Source organism: Anoplopoma fimbria, chromosome 19 (assembly GCF_027596085.1).
Source record: "Anoplopoma fimbria isolate UVic2021 breed Golden Eagle Sablefish chromosome 19, Afim_UVic_2022, whole genome shotgun sequence".
Classification (NCBI taxonomy): Eukaryota; Metazoa; Chordata; class Actinopteri; order Perciformes; family Anoplopomatidae; genus Anoplopoma; species Anoplopoma fimbria.
In genome coordinates this window covers 26,480,588-26,502,561 of record NC_072467.1, presented here as the reverse complement: position 1 = coordinate 26,502,561, position 21,974 = coordinate 26,480,588, and positions in this window count along the sequence as shown.

Here is a 21,974-nt window from a genome sequence, read left to right as displayed (position 1 = left end):
AATGGTCTTGTGTTTAGATTACCCATCCATTCAGTTCATTAAATATTTAGTCAACGCTCCGATCTGCATGCAGCTTTTTGTTAAAGACATTTAGTGGAATTCTTTTTTTTTCAAAAAACGGTTTGAACAGATTCTTGCATCAGAGGACCAACTACCAGGATCCTATTGACCCAGAGCAGCATCTGAACTGTTGTATAGCTTAAGCTACCGTAAGACATTTTATTGAGTTTCCTTTTAGAGAAATGCTCGGAGTGAATTCGAGTTCCCTCTGGTTAAGCTTTGTGTATATGTGTAGGGCTTTTATTGTGAAAGGTAGGAACATAATGAGTCTGCCTTTGTCAAGGTTGAAAGGAGTAATACATTTTGATGTTTTGGATCAGACTATTTTCGAAATATGTCCTTTTCACACAACGTGATTGGTTGATGCCATTATTTGCGGTACGAAAGTAAAAAAAATCAACATTGCTCCTAAAGAATTAAGCCGCTTTTTTTATTTGCTTCCTGTGTAAATTGTGTATTGACATGAAAGCTAATTGCCTGAAAACAAAACCGTCCCCGGTGTGAAAAGGCCTTTAATTAGTGAGTTTTACAGGTGCAGCTAGGTGGAACTTGTAAACTTCAGACAGAGCGAGGCTAGCTGTTTCCATTTGTTTCCAGTCTTTATGCTAAGCTAAGCTAACCGTCCGCAGTCTTAAGCTTCATATTTACCGTGTATCGGTTTTCTCATCTACCTCTCAGCCCGAAAGTATATATGTGAATGTCCTAAAGTGTCAAACAGTTCCTTTGAAATTATAAGAAAATGTTTAGTTTAAAAAACTTTTCAGTAAATGTTATATGAATATCAAAAACATAAAAAGTATACGTCTGCAAATTCCCCAAAAAATGTTCACAGCAAATTGTTGAAATTTGTGTTTTAGACACATTTCCCCCAAGATTCAGCAGGACAGATTCAATATCTTTACAAACTTTGAAAGATCATCTTTACCAGAGTTCACGTTGCTTCTTTGTCCTGTTTGATTTAGTCTCTCAGCTTGAATTCCTTTTCACTGTTACTCAATAAAAAGACTCTGCAGCAGCTCAACCTTCAGTTGTGACGTCGTCAGAGTCCTTCAGAGTTGAAGAGAGAATCTGAATGACACCTGAGGAGATAACTGGAGCTCATCCAGCAGCAGTAGAATGAATCACAGCCTGTTCACGCAGTCACATCTGAGAGGAGGAAAACATTCCAGCTGTTACTATTTTGTGGTGTTTATCACCGCAGGGCGCCGTTATAAACTCTTCCTCAAACCGATCGCAGGAAGAACATCTGCGTTTTAAAAAATCCGGTGATATCGAAGAAGGTTTAATTAAGAAAAAGGGAGACATTCAAGATTTTACGATGATAAATGTTTCTGGGATGTAATTCAGCATGTGGAGGCAAAAACTGAGGCGGCACGGAGAACTCCGGGGAGACGAGTGTAGGCTTCATCTGCGGCCTGCTGGGAGTCCTTCGGGCGACTCGCCGCTTGCGTACCTGTCCGCAAGGTGTCATGGCGGCGTGCTGGGACCGACGCCAGTCCTCAGACGCCTCATCTAACCTTCAACAAACAGCTCTGACCCCGACATTAATCATCTGCAGCCGGCGTCGTCTCTGCGCTCCCCCGACGCGTCTCAGAGGGACCGCCGCGTTGTCCCCGTCTCACCATCGAAACCTGTCGTACCTCCACCTCCTGCTCCTCCCCTGGATGGAGCTCGCCTCGTTTGCCCGTTAACGTCGACCTTCCTCGCCCTTCAGGACTCCTTGATGTCCCCCTGTCCTTGAGACCTCACCCGTCCTGTCTCTTTAAGGTTGTCACATGACCAGTTTCCTTTAAACGGACCTGATGATGTCACAGACTGTTGTGTTTAGGTTTTATTGAAAACTTTTTGTTTTCCTCGTGTTAGAGGTTAAATGATGAATGAAAACAAAACTCTTTGAACTCTGATTGGTTGGCTCTTGTCCTATTAGAGTCATTTTTAAGTTTTGTTCCTTAAAGGTACTTTACTTGATGCAGATTGAGTTTCTTCTCAGAGTGACAGTTTTTCATCCCCTTCCTGTGCAGGTAAAACCACGTATCTCCAGATGTGTTGATGTTGAATGTTTGTGATGAACTGAAGGATGAAGTGTTTCCTTTATGTGTTGAGAAAATCCTCCTACTTCTTCAGATAAATAAACTCTTTAAAAAGCCTCTTGGATCAGCTGGAAAATGCATCGTCACAAAGCTGAAAACAGACTGTTTGTTCTTTTTAGAGATACGAGGTTCTCACAGGACAGAGACGCTACAAACATGATGATCTTATAGAACATGATGATCTTATAGAACATGATGATCTTATAGAACATGATGATCTTATAGAACATGATGATCTTATAGAACATGATGATCTTATAGAACATGATGATCTTATAGAATATGATGCATTGATGTAGATCAAACTAGACAACCGGATATGAAAGAGTTTAAATGTAATGTACACATTAATGCAGCAGGAATATTAATCCAGAAAAATCAGATATAAAAGTTAAACACTTACATTTTACTGAACTATGAATACTAATAATTCAGACTTTTACTTACGTAAGGTTTTGAATGCAGCACTTACATGCATGTGGAGTATTTTCAAAGTGTTGTGTACTCTTACTTAAAGGGTAACTTATTACGTATTTTTCAACCTGTCTGAGTGACTAATAGGAATTTTTGAATTGTCTCAGGATTGAAGGAGAACTCTAAACGGGCTGCAATGACATCGCTGAAGTCAACTCCTCACCATCAATGTATGTCCACTCAAAATGTTTGTTTTTACCACTGACAATTACTTAAGTGTTATTTGAAAGATTTCCAATGTCATTTAGATGATTTCAACAATGTGGATGAGATGCGAAAGATTCAGAACAAGACTTCTCAGAGCGAGACACACAATAACAAAAAACAGATTAAGAGAAAATAAAGATAAAGGTTTAATTTTCCTCAGTAGGGTTCTTATTATAATGTAGTTTGACTAATAACAACAATCTAAGCCAGTCAGTGGCAACAACCAGCACTTTTAATGGTCGTGCATTGATTGTGAAGCGTTGCCCGGTGAGAATATTTCTTTTTTTTTGCGGGTGCTGAAGGAGAAGGCTGCAGATCAGGTCTGATCAAGATCTGGTCAAGTATTGGACCAGTTTTAAAATGATTGTCTACCTTAGTCACTTAGACAGAAAATTACGAGAAAACAGGGTCCGCATTAAAAAGAAGTAACCCTTTAAGTAAAGGATCTGAATATTTTTTCCACCACTGACAAACAACACACACAAGAAGAAAGAAAGTGTGAGCGTGTTTCCACATATTCTGGAGCTCAATGAGCAGAACATCCATCAAATAGTTTATCTTCATATGAGATGAAACTGCAGTCAGAAGACTCCTCACTCCAATCCTCTCTGGTAATATAAACCAGGTTTTTCCCTCTGGAAGTCTCCGTGACCTTCCATCCTGCATGTCGGATAGTAACCCCCCCTTCCCCCCACCTGGTGATGGAGGTACGGGTGCAGTGGAGGTGCAGTAACAGGATTACAGCAGGACGTCTTTTGTTGTGAACCTGGCTGCTTGTTCCAGAACGCCGGAGACCAAAACAGATTGATTCACAAGCCGAGTGGAGACTCCTGAATGTCACCTTCCTCTCTGCTCCACCGGCCGTCAGAGACGCTGAGGGGAAGAATTTCACATTTTATAAGTGTTAACGTTGAGGTTTGGACAAAACAAACATTGTGAAGGAGTCACTTTGGGCCCCAACCCAACAATCAATTGAATAATGGAGAAAATAATCAGCAGATTCATTATTTTAATGAAAATGAAAAATGAACTACAACAATAAAATCCTACTTTTAATAATAATGTGATTATAGAATATATAAAGCTATGAGAACTTTTACTTGTATTACTATATTCCTTCACTTATATTTAAAATGCAGGACTTTGACCTGTAACAGAAGAGTATTTTAAGTGTGCTATTAGTACTTTTTCTTCATGCTAAGACTTAAATACTTGGTCTTGTTTTATCATAACTTTTAAAATTTGAATTTCTTACAGCAGCACAAAGCAGCCGCTGTTAGAGTCACTGCTTCTACAGGAGAAGCATTTAGATTTGAGATGTCTCAAGGATGTCCGAAGGAAGTCCTACGAATCAGGACCTTGAATCTTGTACTAAACCTTTTGTCTTTCTTTCTTTCTTCATTCCACATTCAGGTCAGCTCAGACTTTGGCCGCCTTCTCCGGTTAAACTGATAAACAGATCGTATCAGCCGTTGTTAATTAACGCTAATTCTGTGAGTAAGTTCACTTGTTCAGTTCAGGTTTGAAACTACAGTCATGAATAAAATACGTTTTAACATGAGAATATATTCTATATGAAAGGAAACTTTATTATAAATATTTATATATCCTGTATATGTATCATATATCAAACTACCGTGTGTGTGAAAATATGAACATTTACTTGCATCACATCCTGCAAACATGAAGCGGCTGAGCTTAAATTATTCAACTGAAAACCCACCGACATACACACAAACACACACTCACACAATATACACACACAGCCACACACACTATATATGTAATGTGTGTCGTATGAAGTGGAAAATGGCAATCCTATGCATGCGTGTGTGTGTGTGTGTGTGTGTGTGTGTGTGTGGGTGTGTGTGTCTTCGATCATGCTAATGTTACATGTAGGATGAGAGTTTTAGGAGGAAACTGCTGCATTTTTCATGTCTCCTGCATCCATTACAGCTCTATATGTTTTACAAAACTGTCATCACAGACATGTCTTACTCTTTTTAAACAATCATGTCTTGCAGAGAGAAAAATGGAATTAATAAATGAATCTAGAGGGAAAGGTGAAGAGAGACAAGACAGACTTCAGGTTGGACGACGCAAAGCGTGCAACGCATCCTCACACAACAGTTTGCATGATATCTGACAAAAGAACGTTCTAACAAAATGTCAGTTTTCCTACGAAGGTCCAGCAACGTGTGTTGGTTTCTGCTCGTTACGTGCATTCAGTCTTTGCAAAATTAACGTTTATCTTCACAGGAAAAAAAGCTACTTAAGGCTACAAAAGTACTTAGTTAGGGATTAGGAAAAGATCATGAAATACTTTCTTAATTATGGTCATAGACTGTATATAACAAGTCGACGTAGTTATTGTGACGTCACCCATGGTTTGTGGACTGTTTTGATTTTGAGGCCTTGAGTTTTCCATATTTACAATGAGGAGGAGTGACGAGAAGATGCCGTATATGTCTCTGGTTAGCGGCAGTCGATCACAAGAGCTCTGCCCTAAAGCATCCCCTGCTTTATGGTCTGTTTGACTCTAAATGGAGCATCATTTACTAAATGAACATCATGCTGTATTGAAGAAGACTTGAAACTAGAGATTGAGACCATAAACTCATGTTTACAATGTTTACTGAGGGAATAAATCAAGAGAGAAGTAGAGTCATTTTCTCATAGACTTCTATACAACCAGAGGAGTCGCCCCCTGGTGGACAGGAGAGAGAATGCAGCTTTAAAACATGAAGGGATATGAATATGTATATGACATTTACATTTGAAAAGAAGTCCGCCTGCTGAACATTTCAAGGTAAAGATTCATCAGGATAGAATTCATCAGCAGCTCATCGATTTCAAAAACAGAGAGAGTCGTTTGTGAACAAACTGCTGAACTCAGAGAAGAAATAAAAGATTAACTTTTTCACGCTGATGATGGATGAACCTGTATTTGGCATTATATTGTTTATATTTTCAATTAGCATTATTTGCTTATTTTTGGATATATACATTTGCATTCTCTTTATTGCAACAACTTCTCAAAAATGTCACTTAGCATGAATAAACTTTCATCTTATCTCTGTAGATTCATGTTTGTTTTCTGGCAGATGCTGCAACAAATGTGGATATTTTTTTTCTCTTAAGATGGAGCTAAGTTCACATTTCCCTTCGTCTTTAGGCCATTTTCAGGCTGGAAGAATGTTTGTCCAGAGATGTATGTGAATTTCTCTGCAGACCTACACAGAGAAAGGTGTTGTGGGTAGTTTTCATGGTCTCAAAGAGCCAACATGCACGCCTCACAAATTTGAACTGTGCAAGTAAAATAAAGAAATCAGTCATGCAAACTCCCTCAAAAAAGCAGCCTGGAGGTGTTTTGTTCCAGCAATCTGTTGTCAAGTTTATACCTTGGGAAAAATGGTTCAGTTGTACTTTTTGGGTTGCCAAGAAAAACAAATCTTTTATATACCCATTGAGAACACCTTATAGAGAAAATAAAAGGCAACTTTCTTAAGATAACAAGAAAATTTACTCGTTATCTTGAAATAAGGAGTTTAAAATATAATTTCACGGCCAATCTTGATTTTTGTGGTACCTAAGAAATATCAATGACAAATGTAAAGGTCCTGTCAATAATAATAATAATAATAATAATAATAACTTTATTTATATAGCACCTTTTAAAAACAAGGTTTACAAAGTGCTTTGACAGACCAGCCAGCAAGACAGTGCTGTCAAGCCCTTAACCACAGCAGTGCTCTGAGTTATCGACAGCAGGTTTACTCTTTCTATGTTACCACCTAAACTGAGGCTGAGGGGTTATATGTTTTGAAGGTATTTAGTTAGAAATTTAAGCTGTGGACAATTTTTTATTTTACAACAGCGTATTAGGATTGGTAAATGATAAATGGACTTGTACTTTTCTAGTTTTCTGGATAATATTCTGAATTCCTGAGAAAAACGGATTATTCTCTGAGATTATAAAGTAATAAATCCCCAAGAAAAAAAACCCTCTTTTGAACATGGCGATATCCTTGCATCTGTCCATTGTGTTTTATTCTGAATAGGCACGATTCACTACCCTGTCCCTCCAGATGGTTTGTTACACAGAACCATCTAAGAAGCCGTCAATGGGAACTGGAATAGGGCATGCTCCTTTAAATAAATACCTGGCAGGTGATTTGATGAACCATCTGTGAATCAAACTTTTACCAAAGCAAGTCGGGAGAATCCATTTAGAGAAAATGTTCAGTTTTGTTCTTTGCTCTTCTTTCGATGAAGTAATACTTGCCAGTTCTGATATAACTGATGCTATTGCAGCTACGCCAACGTCTTTGGGAGCCGCTATTGTTGTTTAGAACAGTCGCCTCTCCATGTCGACTCACTCACACACACACAAACACACACTTAAGACGCACTTGTAGCTGCCAGTAGCTCCTCATAGGATGCTGATCGGTCGATGCTCTGGCTTGCCTGACAGAAACGCATTACTTGAAGCCTGACAAGATGGATTTCAGTGTAAAATGTGATCCCGCAAACCTCGTGGGATCTCGTGACATTGCGTGAATCCAGCTGCCGTGCAAGGTAACCAATTCACAGTAATGTCTCTTCAAAGTTTGCATGCTAATGATATTATGGTGATTCTGGGATAAAAACATGAGTATTTCTTTATTGCTAAATCAAATAGCAAAGCATTGATTAAAGTATTGAGTAATTGGATGAGGTCGAGGTTGATCCAAGCTTGAAAAGTGAAGCGATCTGTGTTCTTGCCAAATAACCCCACTATTTTTCTGTGCTTTGATTCTTTTTAGTTTGTGACTTTTTTTTGCAAACTTACAAACTTACAAAGTTTGTCTCCTGGCTTTGTTATTTTTCATTTATTTAAAAAAATATATATACAATTTATACTTAGGGCAATGTGAATGTATGAACCAAATGTCATAACATCCATCCAACAGTTGTTGATATATATTCTCTAAAAACACTCAAACCACCATGAACCACATGGTTTTACAAGAAGAAAAAGTCAGCGATGACCAAATTCATAAGGCTTCATTCTCTGGGAAACATGAATATCTGTACAAAATTCATGTTTTCAATTACAATCCATCCAAAAGTTGTTGAGATAATTCAGTCTGGACCAAAAGGGTGGAGCAGCTCTCATCCATCCAGATTTTCAGATTAAGAGTCTTCACTTTGTTTTTCTCTGACAGAGCTGAGCTGAGTTCCCACACTGAGGAACACTGCAGGACTACAAATGTGAGGACACACACACACACACACACACACACACACACACACACACACACACACACACACACACACACACACACACACACACACACACACACACAAACAAACTCTAACAACACGGGTCACATTTTAATGGCATCGTGTCAGTGGGGCTGTCGGGGTTTAATAGAGCTCTGCTGTGCGTTGCCAGGTCTGGTTTAACATTCACAGAGTTTACATCAGGACTGCGAGGCTCCAGATGAAAAACAACTCTAATGTGTTTGTGAAATCTCGTTCCATAAAACTCAAAGTGTAAAGTGACAGCACAGAACAATCTTTATTCATTACAGCGCACACTCAAGGGGAAAGGAGGATTCTGGGTCATTACAACTTGGTGTTTTATTGGCGTTTCATTATTTCTATAAATCATAATAACAGCAAACTAAAAGTGGTTACATCATAATTATCAGGTATAAAAAAATGGCCATATAATTTGCCTTCAGGGGTGAAAGAAATCCCAGCAAATGTTGGGATTTCTTTTGGCGTTGATCTAAATTTCTTTTGACGGAGGAAGATAATGTAAAAAAAACCAACAAATTAAAATACAGAACATCTTGTAATTGGACTACACCGGCCAGGCCGGCACCTCAAAGTGAGGGGGCCATTGCTCGGACCACACCAAGCTTCAAACTCATTTTGATCTGAACGACACATCTCTACAGTTTTGTGACTGCATGTTACACGGTTGTGACTCCATCACAGTGACAAAATCTGTCCACAGAAATATAAACACCTGGCAAAGTACTCAAAACCGCCTCTGTGGTATCTCCTGATACAGTCGCACAGAAGTCAGAACGCGATGACGTTGCTAAAAAACGGGTCGAAAAAGTTATTATCATTTCATCTGCTGAGCATTTCTATAGTTCAACACACACACACACACACACACACACACACACACACACACACACACACACACACACACACACACACACACACACACACACACACACACACACACACACACACAGCGTGCATAGGTGTAATAGAAAGTGTTAATGGATTCAGGCAGTTAGTGATGTCAAATGGAGCCTGACGACTGGCTGACATCAGCTCAACTCCCTGCAGCCATGATGACGGGTGGGGGTAGTGTTGCTCTTACATTTCATCATATTGTGATTAACACCATATAACAGACCTAATGCAAGAACATTTTGGTTTGTTTTACTTTTTAGTTTGCCACTTCAGATTCAGCAAACGCCCCTAACTACAGATAACCGCAAACATGACTTCAATGATGCTTTCATGGGAATTGGGCTGAGCTTCCTGCCCTATATGTTCTATATTTAAGTACAGCTTTTGGAGATTCATAAACTTAAGTCTATAGTTTTTAACAGCGTCGGCAGCAGAATTAAGGGACCTGCTAAAGCCGAAGAATGGAGACAAATACCGAGTGCTGTTAATGCTGTGCTGTAAATCACCTGAGGGCCAAACTCGGGACGGAGGTCCAATAATTTAAGATGTTCGTAACTTTTTTTTACATAGAATTTGATTTATTGACTGCTGTCGGGATGTACGATGATTTTCAACAAATCTAACAATAACATTTGTTTCTAAAATACCTTACCCACTCTAGCTTAAAGTCAATTTGCCTCATTCAAGAACCACTCATATGAACAGATTTGTATCACTCCTCACAGTGATATGTCCTTAATTAATGCGTTAAACAACTAATTAATTTAGTGGATCAACTGTGAGTGGATCAACTTACAGTTAAATCAACTAATTCTTAGTTGTCCCTTGATGGTTTCTGAAAGAAAAAGACACATGGCTCACTCAAATTGTTGATCCTCCAAACACAACAACGTAACGCAACAACGTAACGCAACAACGTAACGCAACAACGTAACGCAACAACGTATACAACACGCAACAACGTAACGCAACAACGTAACGCAACAACGTAACGCAACAACGTAACGCAACCACGTAACGCAACCACGTAACGCAACAACGTAACGCAACAACGTAACGCAACAAACAACGCAACAACAACAACGCAACAACGTAACGCAACAACGTAACGCAACAACGTAACGCAACAACGTAACGCAACAACGTAACGCAACAACGTAACGCAACAACGTAACGTTACAATTCAACATAGAGCTATACTGTGTAACCTCCTCCAACCGAATGCAAAAATGTTGACATTCAATGTATCTGTGGTTTCCAGAAACGTACAATACCAGCATTTTTAAGACTAAAGACTCTATTACCATGAAGTATTGCCAAATGTTTAAATTAAATCCTATAGACTGATTGTTTGGTCTTGATTATTACTACTTTGTTTTATAATGTCATATCCATATTGCTGTAAATTAAGGTCTGAGGTAGTCTGCAATCTAAGCATACCCTCTTGAATTCTGCAGAATTCTGTGGATTTGGCAGGAGCAGTGAACTCCGGACATTTGGAATCATATGATCCATATAAAAGAAATGACACAGTTGGTTGATCAAGTAAAATGAACCTTAAAGCCACAGCAATGACTTCTTGTCGGCTCTCACTGATCCAGAGGAGCAGTTTTCTGACGATTTCCAGTTCTGAGTGTAAAAAGTGGGCTAATAGTGCTGAGGGAGAGAAGTAGGCCAGGATATAAAGTTAATAAATAAAAAAGGATAATGTAAGAGCAGTGAAGCCTCAGAGAGCTCAGCCTACATTCTGCTCAGTATTTTTAGTTCATCTGAGGTCTGAAAACGGATACATTCAGCTGGATTCAGCAGGAAAACGTCTGAAGGCTTCAGTTTGACAAAGAGACGAATGAGTCAGTAACACCTGTCAGTCTGAGGATGATCATCTGGAAAAACACCTGATCTACATGATGTACATCCACGGTAAACCCCCTGTACACTGTTAATGAGTGATGATTTTTTTTGTGACTTGATAATGATGTTTGAATATCAAATAATGATCTCATTATATGAGGATAACAAACCATGTCTTGACATTATCTCAAGGTTAAATCTTTAAATTAGCAGATTTTTTTGCCAAGTTGCCTTGAAAAAATGTGGCATTTTATGTTTCTGCAAACCAAGAAAAAGATGAATATGGAGCTTTATTGCATTCGGTCGGAGCCAGTCCTGTAGTATATAGAGTGACCGTTAATTGAAACGTGATATTATGAATATTATATGCAATATATTCGACTAAGAGCAGGTGGATGGGTCAAACATACACAGGACCTTCACCCAGGAGGAAGCTGTTTAAGTCCCAAAGGTCAATGTTGATGTTTTTTTGCGCAGGAAAGAGCTAAGGGCAGTTTTTTTTTATCTATTTACTATAGTAATGGTTGTAATGCTCAGTTGTAACGTTTTTTTTATTATTTTTAACGCAAACCATGATTTATTTTCTAACTTTAACCATGTCATTTTGTTTCCGTTACCTAGCAAATTGTTTCCTGATGTCATTTTGTATTTCTGCACGCAAGGCTGAAAAAGAAGTATACATTTTTGATTGGGTTCAGCAACATTGACAGGCAACATATCCCGTGGTTTGCAGAATTTTACAATGACACATTTTTTTCTGGGAATGGCTTTGATTTTTTTTACTTCAAAGCTATCACTAGATCTTATATTTAAGTTCAAAGGGTAGCTGCAATCGTATGACATTTACACCTACACTTATTCTGTAACTTCAGTTTAACTTGACACAACTTTGACACTTCCAGCTTCTTCTATCACAAAATTTCATGTGTTTCAGGCGTGAATAAATACTTTGTAACGCAGGTCAACAAGTCACAGGGGTAACAGGCAGCAGTTTTCCTTAAACATTTCATAGCAGCTTGCTTCACTTTGACTACATTCAGCACTTTCATGTGAACAGATTTTCTGCCCCTACATCCCCCACCTTGTATAATTTCACTGGATAGTTGTACTCACAGCACATGACCCTTCGACCTCATCCAGCTCCTCCACTTAATCAGCTACATTTAACCTGACACCTCAGCTCCTTGTATCACTCAAACTTTAACTGACAATTCAACTCGTCTTCAGCATTTTGACTGACACTTCACATTTACATTTTGACGTCTCAAATTCACAGAGCACTTACATTAGAAACTGACAATTCCAACTCCTTTTACTGCTCTCCCTTTAACTGACATTTCAACTTCCTTAAAGACGTAAACCTTCAGACTTCAGACCTGGTAGATTGGGTAGTGACACAAGTGGTTACCGTGGTAACCAGCAAGTGTGGTTTAATACTAAAACAAACGCTTGATGAGCATTTGTTTTCCAGTTGCTTGTTTACAATAAAATCCGGCTGAATGGTTTCAATACGAAGAAGCAGCAGTGATCATAAGCAGTTTCTTAAAACAGCTCTGACATGACTGTAGGAGAGGGAACACTGATGAATAATTTATTAAAATATTAATGAGACAAATTTGCGCTTGAATGAATGCCGCATCAATTCCTGTAAATCCATCGTTTTTGGTGACAGCAATCTAAATCAAACAACTGACTTGCGGATTACATCACAAAAAATGAAATCTATCATATAGAGAGGTAATTACTGAATGACCATAAACGGCATCAAAATTTGGGTTTGATTTCATCTTCATGCATCCAACTTTCCACTGACCTTCAACTCCATTCAGCCATTCAATAATGCTTTGCTTATCAGATAGACTCAGGAACGGCAGTATAAATAAATCAGATAGGCCTAATATTATAAGGAAATATGAATATTGTGTTGGGAAGTTGATGATCAATACCTCGATAAATGCTGCTTTCAATTTTTTGGGACTTGGGAAGTGAAGTTTAACTGGTTTGCTTATGATGTTAGAATGTTGTTTTTACCTGAAAAAAAATGGACGTTGCATTGTTCCTTTACAGAAATGGTAAAGTATTGTACTTCCAGTAATTCCAAGGTAGATGGAGAAATGAAAGTCTGAAGAGGTTTGAATTTACAGAAACACTTGTAGCAGACAGAACAACTTTATTGTGAGATTAATTTTTGGATTATGGAAACGCCTTTGCAGATAAAGCTCTGACATAGGAAATATTTAATTCACATAAATGAAGGTTAGCGAAAGTTCAGTCAGGAAGACTAGCTTTACACTCCTGTTCATTCATAGACTCATTCACTCTGTCCCTGTGATTACTCTATCAAGTGATTGGGGGGCGTGGTGCTTCGCTGAGCTCAGCGTTGGGCCCTTCTGTTATACGGCTTGGCTTGTGTCATTCTTATGTATGTGTAATAAATTATTGTTCAATTTTATTGAAGTCTCTCCTGATTGAAATGATACGCTGACGGCGTCTTCTCAAACAAATGTTTATATCATCTCTGGACAGCATGAAACATAGCCAATACAAGCTGACAAAGAAAGAAATTGAAACTTGCCCAACTGAAATGAATTCTTGAAGACCTCTTTCAATTATTGTCTCGTAAATCGGCAAAGGCGAGTTTCTCTATTTCTGGTTCGTAACTCTTCTAGTCTGTTTGGTTTATTGGTGGATTACAGCAATGTGCAGACCTAAAGCACTAAAATCTGATGGAACTACGCTGCCTAGTTTTCGCTCCAAACCAGTTGTTGGAAACGTGCCTATTTCGTCAATAAGTCTTGATCACCACACTGATTGTGTTGGTCTCATGAACACTGTTGAGACACCTTGATGTTGTAGACTTCTTACCTCCTTTTTGTCTTGCAAACAAAATCTGACATTAGAAGAAAACCTTAGAGATGAAACACAGAGGAACTTGTGTTTTCTGTTTAATGAAAAACATGGTTCATAGTGACGGTGAGTTCATCTCGTCTGGATGATGAAGGCTGAAATAAGGCAATGACTTACAGACACACTGCATTCTGGGATTTGCTATGCTACAATAATTTAAAGAAAACCCAACTCCACTTTCTCATTAAAGAGATTTATATGTTGTAACTAATGATTTTATTGTTAATTCATTATTTATCAATGCTTATCCTTCCTCCAACATGAAGCTTGATGTGTCTGCTTAGATCCTTAAATCAGCTCTCTGGCATTCTGTTTATTAATAATGTATTAAGATTTAAAGCTGCAGACTTGAGGGATTATTTGAAGAAATGTATGCAGCAATTTATCCAAATGTAACCTTGCCAGTTTTTTCAATACGTAGCAAACCAAAAATGTAGGTATTAATAGTTAATTGTGCATTAAGAAGTAATAAAACCATTAGTTACAACTTATAAAAGCTCTATAAAGAGTGACCTATCAGAAAGTGGTACAAAAACTCCTCTGCGTCCCTGCTGGGATACAGTTTGACATACAGTCAGAAAACACAGCAGCGATGTGTTAAATAAATGTTCTCTACAAAGATACATCATATACAATTGTTAAATATAGAACTTTAGGCTTTTGAAAATACATGTAATGCTTCTCTCTCTCCCCATAAACAGACATGATGCTTTGCTTCTAGTGTGACATAGTTTGCTTGCTGTTTCATTTAAACCTACTGTGCTGACTGCATGTTGCCCACATGTGGTGCTGGAGAATGTAAAAGCTGACTGAATGCATAATGTAGTCTGGTGGAGAGGAGACAGAAATCAACTAGAACTCTGCAGTTTTTATGATGAAAATTGAAACTTTGCACACTGATATCAATACAGTATTTCTGTATGGAACGTTATCCGTTCTGCGTCCTTATTGGACGCTCAGAGAAAATGCTTCGGTGGTGTGATGACGTAGTTTAAAGGCCGACATGGATAGGTGGGACAAACGAGAGCAGGACTTTCACCCAGGTGACAGCGAGCTAGTGAACGTAGTTATTTTAACTCAAACCCTGAACTCTTCCTAAACCGAACCCATTGGTTTTGTTGCCTAAAGTCTTACAAATAAAGACTAGAACTCACTAGAACTGTATAGGGTTCTTTGGATTGTCTTCATAGGAGACCCCCTTTTGGTTCCTAGTGAAACTTTTTGGTTCGAGACCCTTTCAGAGGCTTCTACCGAGAAACCAGCATAAAGGTTTGTACATAGAACCACCTGTGAAAGGTTCCACCCAGAACCCACTATGAGAGGTTCTACAGACAATCCTTCTAGGAAACATGGTTTATTCAACCACAATCTTTTCGTAACCAAACCAAGTGTTTTTGTTGCCAATACTTAAGTTTCTAACTAGAACCATTTAGGATTATTTGACTTGTCCTCATTGGATAATTATTTTTTTGTTCTGGAACCCCTTCAAAAGGTTCTACCTGGAAACCACATAAAGAGTTATACCTAGAACTATCTGTGAAAGGTTTTACAAAAAATCCTTCTACGGTGTTCTGTCCAGAACACTGTCTGAAGTTTCGATCCGTAACCTGAAGGGTTTTCTCTAGAACCTGCCCAGGGGGTTCTACTGTGAACCCTTTTATATTCCAACGGTTTCATTAGGAATCCACCCAGGGGGTTTTACCAAGAACCTTTTTATTTTCCAAGGGTTTCATTTACAACCCAACCCGGGGGTTTTACCGATACAAAATGTATAATCCAAGGGTTTCATCAAGAATCCACCCAGGGGGTTCTACAAGGAAAACTTTTACTTTCCAAGGGTTTTATCTTGGAAAAACCCCTACAGGACCTGATGCAGGGGGTTCTACCGATAAAACTTTTATATGTCAAGGGTTTCATCTATTATCCACCCAGATGGACAATCAGCTTTCCAAGGGTTCTATCTTGGTAAGAACCCTAATGGATTGGGTTCAGCACAACCCACAACAATCATAGTTCACTGCCACAGTATTTGTAGTGTGTTGAATGGATTGTGGGCATTTCCATTGAACAGACGTTCTTTCAACAATCCTTGAAGAACTCTTCTTCCAAAAATTGTTCTTTGGGTCAAAAGGGTTCTAAATATAACTCTTAATCTCCTCCCAAAAAACTTGAAAACCTCTTACTGAAAAACAAAGGTTCTTCAGAAGCAAAACGGTTCTGGATAGAACTTCAGCCATTTAGTGAAAGCCAGTTTGAAAGGATCATTTGTGTTTTTGTTCGAATTCACAACATTAATTACGTGTTTCCTGCGGCCGTAGTGTAGCATTATAGATTTACATAGTTTAACTGGGCTACCGCTGACCCAGCGCCAATATGTGACAAGTTGAGAATGAGAACGGTTTAAAATAAATGTAGTTGATTTACTGTCGATCGATTAACCAACTAATTGTTTCAGCTACACTTTTAAATTTACATATATATTTTATGAAAAAATCTTAATTTGCAAAGTAACTACAGCTGTCAAATGAATGTAGTGGAGTATAAGTAAAACACGCCCTATGAATTATAGTAGAAGTATAATACTCAAGCAAAAGCACAAGTACCTAAAATTTGTACTAAAATTTGTACTTGAGTAAACGTACTTCAACCTCTGATTGACTAACTTTTTTAATATGTTTACAGGTTTGCACAAAGTTTTATGTTCTCACCCAAAAAATGGCAGATGTGATTTTTCATCTTCTCCACCTAACGTTGATGTTCAGCACATGAACGTCTGAGTTTTCCAAACAGAAACATCAACAGCTCTCCTCATACAGATACATGTTTTTTTTTTATCAATAACTCATATACATTTTTACTTTTCTCAGTTAAGTCACTTACTGTATAATATCACAACGTGTTCATTTCTTTACATAGATATGGTGGTGCGTTTAAAAACGTCTCATTGTCGGCTCTGTTCATCTTTGGTCTGTAAAAAAACCGAATCAGAGTTGTGTTCCAAACAAAAACAAATCCTTCCAGCAGCTCGTCATATTAATCCGCATTTTTTCAAAAGTCCTGGAAATGAACATTTTCTTTCCGGAAAGAAGAATGTCAGGCTGCAGTGTCCACAGGTCGCCAGAGCATGAGGCAGGAAGTGACGACGCCCCGCCCCTCGGCTATGAATGTGGCTGGTGATTAGTTTGTCAGCAGCGTTGGCGGCGGCGGATGTTCAGCTTGGCGGCGATGGTGCGATGGGAACCAGTCTTTCTCTGGAGACGGTCTGTCCTCGCCGCCGCTGTCAGGAGACCTGGAGGACACCAATAATAATCCATCAAAACCAATCAGAGTGTCTGCTGGTCATTCAGATACATGAGCCTGATGAGGTCATGTTTCAGTGCATTATTATATAAAAATAATTGTTTAGATTTTTTTTTTATAAATAAATGTTATTCATTATTATACATCTTAAACCGTTCAAAAGGTCTCATGTATTTCTATAATTTGTATATCTTTAACTATATATAAAAAATAAAAGTTTACATTGTGTCATATAAGTATATCATATGTTTTTGTGTAAAAAGTAACTTTTTTTCCCCCGAGGCCAGTGTATTTCGTTTTTTCATTATTTGCAATCAAAATGCTGCGTATTTATGCTTGGCGTTTTGTTCAACTTTGTTAAAAACGCTGCCCTCGTCGCTGCTACTTTTCACCCAGCCGTCCAATCAAAGTTGAGGAGGGCCGGGCCAAATAGCCAACCACAAAGACACGATCAAATGTGTTCTATTATGAGTATGATATGGTGTTATTGTGTATGTTATGCTATTGTTAATATTGATTTTACTTTGAACTTTGTGTGTCCTTATGTTTGGAGCACTGGGTAAAATAATTTCCCAGTATGGGACAATAAAGCTGATCTGAATCTGAACAAAACGAAGAAACAGCAAGCACTTTAAACAAAGCACAAACTCAAAAACAATATTGCAAAAGCCATCCAGAATGGTTCAAGCTGTGTTTTCCTGTTCAAGATGTCAATAGAAGAGAGAATAAATGAGTTTTTAAAAAGATTGAATCGCCACTTGGGTTCTTTTTATCGTCAACTGGAGGGTAAAGGTAAAAGAGACTGCTCATATGAGGACTGGAGGGACTGGTGCTCTTCCATCCCTTCCATAGCACCTGAACAGTTATTGATTAGGTTCAAACTGGTTGATTAAAAACCCCTCAACACTCAGTTTGACTCCTCTTTGGACGAGCGTCTCGACTCCAATGGGCTTCATTAGAAGAAACAAGCCCCACACAGAATTAACAACCACATGGTCCTCCATCCAATTAAAAGCAGCTGAGCTGGAGCTCAAACTGAACAGTGTCGTTTTCAGTCACATGCAGCTGCTTTCAGAGAAAAATCTTTCAGAATATAGTAAAAAAGAAGACACCCTATTAAGGTGTTTTTTTAAGACATATGGGACAAATGTTTGCAGATTTGTCATAACTAGATTTTCAAGGGGGTTTCTAAGAAACAGGTTGGAAATTAGCCTCAAATTTGTGAAAAAGAATATTATTTTATTTAAAGGAATAGTTCACCCAAAAAACAATAAATATAATTCTATATATGAGTAACCTCCCTACGCTGTTCTATCCAATGGTGTTAAGAAGATCCCAGCGCCTAAAAAATGTAAGCATATCAGTACAAACAGACTTTAATGGAGGACGAATGAAAGGTAACAAAAAGAAACTATTTTCTGATTATCCTCCTTTTTGTGTGCATTCGTGCACAACAACTTCCCTCACAGGAAATGTTTGTATTTTAAGCAATACTTTAGCTGAATCAGTTGCTTTAGTATTTACATTAGCCCTCAGAATTTTTTGATATCTTTTTTGCTGTCTTTTCTCTGGACTACGTTGAAGTGCATTTGTTGGGAACTATTTTGAGCGGCAGATTAATCCCTATGTGTTGCTCTAGTGAGTATTTGTCGCAGCAGGACGGTGTATGTGGGATTGAGTCAAAATAAACGAAGGAACATGTCAGTGCAACAGTGGGGCTCATTGATGTGTTTTTAATGGAGCTCTGTGGCTCAGAGGAAGAACATATATCAGGCTTTGATACACAAAAATTCATGATGAAAAATCAGAAAAAATTGATAATGGCAACAGACTTAAACTTCATGGTTCATCAATGGAGCTGGAACTGATTAAACTGTAATTTTACATAAGTTAATGTATACAATCTAATGAATAAATCAAACTTTGGTGTTTTTAAGCTCACCTACACCACACTTTGATTCATACAGTAGAGTCTGCATCTCATAGAGTGTGGAGACATGTTCCCCTGAATACCCTGATAAAAAAATATCAAGCTTTGGGACGAGCTGGGACACTTTATTTGTGTCCCCTCTGTGGAGGCTGAGCTCTAGCTGTAACTGCTTCAAGGTGAAGTCTCAGAAGAAGAAGAAGAAGCAGCAGAAGAAGAAGAAGAATCAGAAGAATCAGAAACACCTCTGAGACGCTCAGCTCCCTGAATTATTCATTTCCATCCTGTTCGACTGCAGCTGGAATCCTAAAAGAGCCGGAGGAGTCAGACAAGGACGAGGTGGATTGCACTGAGAACTCATACATCACTCTGAAAACAGCATCAACATTCAGACGGGCCCCTAAACGCTCCGCTCACAGCTGATTAAACATGGAGGTGAAGGTGTGTTCGGAGCATTCCTGCAGTCGGAGCGCACATGAAGCGCCTTTTGTAGGAAGAGGAGGTAACTCAGTCAGACTAAAGTGAACACTAAACACAACATAACACTCTGCTGGTGTAGGTTTCCTGGCTCATTCTGGAAAACACAACAGGACAACATTTTGCCCTCAATATCCCATAATCCATTGCATATTGGTGCGTAATCAGCACAACTTCCTCTTTCCATTAAGAACTGTCTCTAATGTCCACAGAGGGTGAACTGAATTGAATTAGTCCTTATTAACTTCAAATGTTGTCTCATTATCTCAATGTCTCAATGTCCAAAGTATCACTTTCTCCTTTATGACTCCTTTCAACATTGTCAAACTCAAATTCACTCAGAGCATTTCACTAACACAGCTTACAAAAACTTAAGCCAAAGACTGGGTTGAGACCCACAGTTGGGGTGCAGAAGATTTTTAAGGGTCGCCAACTAAATTTGCAGAATTTGTTCCATTGTTGTTTTTTTTTACCATTTATAGCCGCAGTACATCTTTGAGTCTCATGACGGAGCCTGGCTGTTGTGGTGTAGCCTACTTTCTATGAAAGGCTAACATACATTGTGTTTGTTGACAGGAAAAACACAGGAGCCTAAATGCATGTGTTTGGTCTCATTTATAGATATAAAGTGCTTTTTTTATAATAAAACATACATAAGACAAGTATAGATTTATCAAACATATATCTATTCTTAATATCTGGTTTACCCATTCAAGATAATATAAGGTGATGTGGAACTGACCTTTATTTAATCAATTCACAAATATGTACTTTTTGTGATTTAAACAGAAAGGAAACACTTCATCCTTCAGTTCATCACAAACATTCAACATCAACACATCTGGAGATACGTGGTTTTACCTGGACAGGAAGGGGATGAAAAACTGTCATCTGAGAAGAAACTAAAGCTGTCAGACAAATGTAGTAAAAAGTACAATATTTACCTCTGAGATGTAGTGGAAGAGAAGTATAAAGTACCTTGAAGTACAGTACTTGAGTCAATGTACTCAGAACATCCTTGGTTTGAGGTAAGGTGACAAGAAAACTGAATATGTAATGATATCAAACTGTAAAGACTGTTCAGTAAAACTTTCAGGAAGGTGAAAACAAGCAGCTGCAATCTGTCTTGTTCTAAAACTAAAAAAATATATAAAATGTAGAGGATATTCAGTCCCTGTGTTCACATTCAAAGTAAATAGTTGTCCTTCTCTCCAAGGGGAATTGGATTTCTGTCTGATTGAGCAGAGTGTGATTTGTTCCTCAGTCTTTTCTCTCCCAGTGTGACCCAAAATAAATTCAAAGTACCTCTGCAGGTTCCAACTAGACAGGAGGCTTCACCACACAAACACACTCCAACAAACGGTAAAATACAGACAGGTAAAGTCAGGCACTTTGTTCAAGGACGGTTATGTCGTGAAAAAAAAAAGAAACTCCCAGCGAGACGATGCAGCGTGACACAAATGAGTTCCGCTCTCTGCTGCGATGCCTGATTACACCTCTGCAACGGCAAATTACACCCTCGCTCCACAGCCTGTAATGATCAAGTACGCACGATGGAAATGAAATGTTCAGCGCTTTCTGCAGAAAAGCTCAAAAAGGTGAACAGCTGTGTGCGGGTTTAACCTCTTCAACCCCCACCTGAACGCACCTCCATCGTTGCTGACTCAAACTCTCAGAACTTAAAGATCTCAAAGGGTCCAAAGATAGAGACAGAGTCAGAGTGGGGGGGTAAATGTTTTTACCAATAATGTTAAATAAAATAAGTTTTTGGCCACTTGAGAAACAAGTTGTGAACATTTACATATCAATGACTTTTCATTTTTCGTTAGTAGTTTTTGTGTTGGTACCCCTGATGAATGTAGGTAAAATATTCTCTCTCTTTTAGCTCCGTTTTTGGTCTCCACCAACTCCTGAGGGAAATTTCAGTCTCTTTAGCTGCTAAATGCTTCACTACTTTCTCAAGCTAGTCTCTAACTGTGTTTGTCTGCTTTATGCTGCTGAGCAGGTAGTGTACAGTCGCTTTTTACAGCTTTATCTGTTCTGTATAGATTATATAAGAGCGGTGAGATTGAAATAAAACTCGAGACAGCAGAAACTAGCTTCATCTTGTTGACAGTAACACATCACTACTCTACCACCATCTTCAGTTATCAGGTGTGTGTGTGTGTATGTGTGTGTTATCTGCTGTTTCCATGATAAACACTTCAGCTGGGAGTAAACTGGAGAGCAGGCGGCCTTGTTTCCAACATAATTGCTTTATGATGAATAACGGCCGGTGAAGAGAAACAATGAGCGGTGTTACTATTTATTTCACCCTCAAAGCAAAAAAGCAAGATAGAAATCATCTCATTAATATCCCAAAGCGATGGCTTCTTAAAATATTAAATCAAGCTATAAGCCCGTTTTTAATATTATCTGATTGTTTAAAAATCCTCCTGAGAAATAAAAGTCCTGCTCCGAAGCACCCGGGTGAGTTTTTC